This window comes from Dermacentor albipictus, chromosome 2 (genome assembly GCF_038994185.2).
Source record: "Dermacentor albipictus isolate Rhodes 1998 colony chromosome 2, USDA_Dalb.pri_finalv2, whole genome shotgun sequence".
In the NCBI taxonomy this organism is placed as follows: domain Eukaryota; kingdom Metazoa; phylum Arthropoda; class Arachnida; order Ixodida; family Ixodidae; genus Dermacentor; species Dermacentor albipictus.
This window is the reverse complement of record NC_091822.1, coordinates 99938020-99944019: the sequence shown is the minus strand read 5'-3', so window position 1 is coordinate 99944019 and position 6000 is coordinate 99938020.

The following is a 6000-nucleotide window of genomic DNA, read 5'->3' as shown; positions in this document are numbered from 1 at the left end:
CACGCCTCCTTGGGGTACACCCGTTTCTTGCGTAAAAGGACGTGAGAGTGCATTGCCGACTTTTACCCGGAAGGTACGATTTGACAAATAGCTTTTTATTATATTAAGCATATTACCGTGGATGCCCATTTCTGACAGGTCTCTTAAGATTCCGTAACGCCACGTCGTGTCATACGCCTTTTCCATATCGAGAAATATCGATAGGAAGAACTGTTTATGTATAAATGCGTCCCGGATATTGCCTTCAACACGTACGAGATGATCGGTTGTGGACCGCCCTTCTCGGAAGCCGCACTGATACGGATCAAGCATTTTGCTCATTTCAAGGAAATGGATGAGTCGCCGATTAATCATTTTTTCAAATACCTTACAAAGGCAACTCGTGAGGGCGATCGGGCGGTAACTTGCCACTAAGGAAGGATCTTTGCCTTGTTTTAAAACAGGAACCACAATGGCTTCTTTCCATGCAGTTGGGAGGTATCCTGCAGTCCAAATGGTGTTGAAAAGTGTGAGTAGTGTAACTTGGGTATCACTGGGTAGGTTTTTGATCATTTCATACATGAGTCTGTCTGATCCAGGTGCAGAGCTCTTGCATGAGCTCAAGGCAGCTCTGAACTCGGCAATACTGAAAGGGCAGTTGTACGATTCATTCTGTAGACATTTTCCTTTGAGTGGCTTACATTCTTCGATTTGTTTATACTTTAGGAAGGATTTCGAATAATGTTTTGAACTTGACACACTCTCAAAGTGTTCGCCAAGTGAGTCTGCCTGATGTTGCAGCGTATCACCCTGTGTGTTTACGAGAGGGAGTGAATATGTTTGTCTGCCTCTAATTCTATTTACGCGGTTCCAGACTTTCGCCTCATCTGTAAACGAGTTGATCTTCGACAAAAACTTTTGCCAACTGTCTCTTCTGGCCTGTCGGCGGGTTCTCCTGCCTTGAGACTTAACTTTCTTGAAGTTAACAAGATTCTCTGCAGTGGGCGAAGCACGTAGCAACCCCCACGCCTTGTTTTGATTCCTACGTGCGACTCTACATTCATCATTCCACCACGGGACATGCCGTTTGCATGCCGAGCCACTTACTTCACGTATGCATTTGCATGCGGCATCCATTATGAAGGCTGTGAAGTATTCCACAGCAGCATCTATTTCTAAAGAACGCATGTGATCCCATGATATACTAGTTAAATTTCGGAATTCCTCCCAGTCTGCTGTGTCAATCTTCCACCTAGGAGCCTGTGGTAGATATTCATTTTCTTTAAGTGTTCTTAATAGTATGGGGAAGTGGTCGCTTCCGTAGGGATTATTTGTAACTTCCCATTCGAGTTCGGGCAGTATAGACGGGGAAACTATGCTCAGATCAATTGAAGAAAAGGTATTGTTTGCAAGACAGTAATAAGTGGGTTTCTTCTTATTCAGCAAGCACGCACCTGAAGAAAAAAGGAATTGCTCAACAAGACGTCCTCGCGCGTCTATACGAGAGTCGCCCCACAGGGAGCTGCGCGCATTGAAATCGCCAAGAAGAACATAAGGTTCTGGCAATTGATCTATAAAGGATTGGAATTCGTGTTTCGTTAACTTGTAGTGTGGGGGCACGTAAAGACAGCTAATGGTGATGAGTTTGTTTAGGAAAACAGCTCGAACCGCCACTGCCTCAAGGGGCGTTTGTAGCTGTAAACGCTGACAGGAAATACTTTTATGAATACAGATGGCAACACCGCCTGATGATACGACAGCATCATCGCGATCTTTGCGGAACTTGACATACTGTCGGAGAAAGTTTGTGTGTTGTGGGTTTAAATGTGTTTCCTGTAGACACAGCACTTTTGGATTGTGTTTTTGTATAAGCTCTTGCACGTCATCAAGGTTCCTAAAAAGACCTCTGACGTTCCATTGAATAATTTGTGTCGCCATTTTGAAGGTAAATAAGTGCTGTGTGTATCGAAACGGAGATGATGCCTTAAGTTACAGAGCTCTTTCGAGGCCCTGTAACGGGCGTTCTACTCTTTCTGGAGCGTTCGAGGGAGCCTCGGCGCTCCTTAGGCGCTGGGTGCGCCTTGAGGATACGTGTAGTGTCCATTGCCTCTTGTGAGGCGCCGGACACGTGCTCTTGCGAGCGAGAATTTACCAGCGAGGGCCCTGCCTTGGAGGGCAAGACCCCTGCACCCACCAGCCCGGAGGTCGATGGGGCTCCGTGGGGGATTTGGCTGCGCTGGCTGTTGCCAGCGCTGGAAGGGGCCGCGGAGGTTGGAGCAGCCTCAGCTGCGCCCACCTTCGGGGTCGGTGGCCCCGTCTGGTGGGTTGACGGAGCAGCGCTAGCTGCAACCGCCGCGGGGGCAGATGGCGTGACTGCCGACTCGCTGGTTGTGGGTCGGACAGCCGCCGGTGGCCGTTGTGTCGCTGCCCCCTGACGCGTCACATCGGCAAAACTTTTCTTGGGCGGGTATGAAACCCGCCTGCGTGCCTCTTTTAAGGATATATTCTCTTTTACTTTTATCGTTACAATTTCTTTTTCCTTCTTCCATGAGGGGCACGACCGCGAGTACGCGGCGTGATCCCCGTCACAGTTTACACAGTGGAAAGCGTTCTCACAAACTTCAGAGGTGTGTTCTTGGGCACTACATTTAGCACAAGTCTGGCGGCCTCGGCAGCTCTGCGAGCTGTGGCCGAAGCGCTGGCATTTGAAACAACGGAGTGGGTTTGGCACGTACGGCCTAACACGGAGCTTGATGTACCCGGCCTCAATTGACTCGGGCAAGATACTTGATCCAAAAGTAATTATAAGGTGCTTAGTCTGAATCTCTTTACCGTCCCGCCTCATCTTAATTCTTCTGACGTTGATCACATTTTGTTCGCTGAAGCCCTCCAGGAGCTCCGCCTCAGTCAGGTCAATCAAATCATCATCTGACACGACACCACGGGTGGTGTTCATTGTACGGTGTGGGGTTACTGTTATGGGGGTCTCCCCAAATGACACTAGTTTCTGTATATTATCATATTGTTTCAGATCGCGGAGCTCCAAGAGGAGGTCACCGCTTCCCATTCTCGACACCTTGTAACCTGGACCAAAAACATCAGTCAAGGACTTTGAGACAAGGAATGGTGAAATATTTCGAACTGCTTTCTTTGGCTTTTCAGAGTGGATAACGTGAAACCGCGGAAAATTCTGGATTTGGTGTCCAAAAAACGTGAAGACATCTTCGGTGCGCCCTCGTTTCTGAGGGCGATCAACAAGGGAGGGAAAGGAAGTTTCCATGAAAATATGTGTACATTCGGCAACAGCGCCGACCGCCCACCACGGAGCCCAACAAGGGGACGCGGCAGAGCTTGCATACAAGTCTGCACGACGCCAGTCGTACGCCATCACTATAACCGAATATGGTGTACCCAAGGTTGGATAGCCACACAGGGTTAACCCTTGCCGCCAAGGAGAAAGGAAGTAAATAGAAGAGAGAAGAAGACAGGAAAGATGTAAAGTAAGAGATAAAGACACAGATTCGAGAGGAAGAGATAGGAAGAGGCGACTGCCGATTTCCCCCGGGTGGGTCAGTCCGGGGGTGCCGTCTATGTGAAGCAGAGGCCAAAGGGGTGTGTTGCCTCCGCCGGGGGGCCTTAAAGGTCCAAACACCCAGCATCGGCTCAACCCCCAGGATCCCCTTTTCCCCAGACACGGCTAAGCCGCGCACGGCTACACGCGGGAGGGTCCAACCCTCGTGTGCTCGGGTCCGTGGTGTCGCCACACACCAAACGCCTGCTGACGCAGACGCCCCTGCGGGGTACACGCGGGAGGGTCCAACCCTCGTGTGCTCGGGTACGTGGTGTCGCAACACACCAAACGCCTGCTTACGCAGACGCCCCTGCGGGGAGAGTCTTGCTCCAAGAGCGGTTGAAGATTCAGCAACGGAAGCCTATGGAAAGGAGGAAAATTTGCCCTAGAATTTTGAGACAGAATTGGTAGCTGGGATAAAACTACAGCTGCTATTGTAATAGCCGCTACAGCGTATCTAGTCCAGAGACTCGGCTTTCGATTGATGCCTATCTCGACTCCCTACACACGGTTTCACACTGTTCCCAAAAGCGATTTTTGAAACAAGTCGTGCAAATCCACGTGGTATCTATAAAAACCCGGGCGTATCACATACACAATCGCTGGAAGCCGTGGCCGAATCGTTTAATCGCTCGCACCTGTTCCGCGTGATGCTGGTAGTGGCTCGATATCGTGTTGCGTCAAAGTTCTTTTTCTAGAAGAAAGGATGTTAACCAAGTGGCCTGATTTTTATTAGTCATATCATAAGAAGCCAACAAACACTGACAACAAGGACTACATAGGGCAGATTACTTGTGCTTAATAAATGAAGTAAACAAGCAATAAATTAATTAAAACGAAATTGGATGAAAGAACAACTCGCCGCAGGTGGGGAACGATACCACAACCTTCGCATTTTGCGTGCGATGCTCTACCACTTGAGCTACTGCGGCACCTTCAAGTATCGGAGCCATGCCGCTCGGGTGTTTCCCAGCACCGCCCTCTTTCTTGCCTGCACCCGGTGACCCGGCTGTGCCTTGGCAGCAGTGGAAACGCGTATTCCTGAATTTCCTGGAGGCCATTGGCGGCGATGAACTGCAGCCGAAGCGTCGCAAGGCAATTCTGCTCAACTCGCTCGGGGTTGAAGGCCAGCGAATATTCTACAGCATCCTTGCACAAGGAGCAGACGTGACCGCGGACGCCAAGGCCGAGGACAAGGTGGACCAGTTCAAGGACGCGCTTGCTACACTGGATACGCATTTCGCAAGCGCTACGAATGATTTGGTGGAGCGGCGCCGGTTTCGCCAAAGAAGACAACTGCCTGGTGACCCCGCAGGGGCGTCTGCGTAAGCAGGCGTTTGGTGTGTTGCGCCACCACGTACCCGAGCACACGAGGGTTGGACCCTCCCGCGTGTAGCCGTGCGCGGCTTAGCCGTGTCTGGGGAAAGGGGGATCCTGGGGGTTGAGCCGATGCTGGGTGCTTGGACCTTTAAGGCCCCCCGGCGGAGGCAACACACCCCTTTGGCCTCTGCTTCACATAGACGGCACCTCCAGACTGACCCACCTGGAGGACATCGGCAGTCGCCTTTTCCTGTCTCTCCCTCCTCAAATCTTCGTCTTTATCTCTCACTTTTTTACCTTTCCTGTATCCTTCTCTCTTCTTTTTACTTCCTTTCTCCTGGCGGCAAGGGTTAACCCTGTGTGGCTATCCAACCTTGGGTACACCATATTCGGTTATAGTGACGGCGTACGACTGGCGTCGTGCAGACTTGTATGCAAGCTCTGCCGCGTCCCCTCGTTGGGCTCCGTGGTGGGCGGTCGGCGCTGTTGCCGAACATATACAATTTTTCATGGAAACTTCTTTCCCCTCCCTTGCTGATCGCCCTCAGAAACGAGGGCGCACCGTAGATGTTTTAAAGTTTTTTGGACGTCAAACCCAGAATTTTCCCCGCTTTCACGTTATTCATTCTGAAAAGCCAAACAAAGTAGTCCGAAACGTTTCACCATTCCTTGTTTCAAAATCCCTGACTGATGCTTTTGGTCCAGGTTACAAGGTGTCGAGGATGGCAAGCGGCGACCTCCTCTTGAAGCTCCGCGATGTAAAACAATACGAGAAACTACCGCAACTAGTTTCATTTGGCGAGACCCCCATAACAGTAACCCCACACCGTACAATGAACACCACCCGTGGTGTTGTGTCAGATGATGATTTACTAGAGCTGACTGAAGCGGAACTCCTGGAGGGCTTCAGCGAACAAAATGTGATCAACGTCAGAAGAATAAAGATGAGGCGGGATGGTAAGGAAATTGCGACCAAACACCTAATTCTCACATTCAATTCAAGTGTCCTGCCCGAATCCATCGAGGCCGGCTACATAAAGCTCCGTGTCAGGCCTTACGTGCCCAATCCACTCCGTTGTTTCAAATGTCAGCGCTTCGGTCACAGCTCGCAGAGCTGCCGCGGCCGCCAA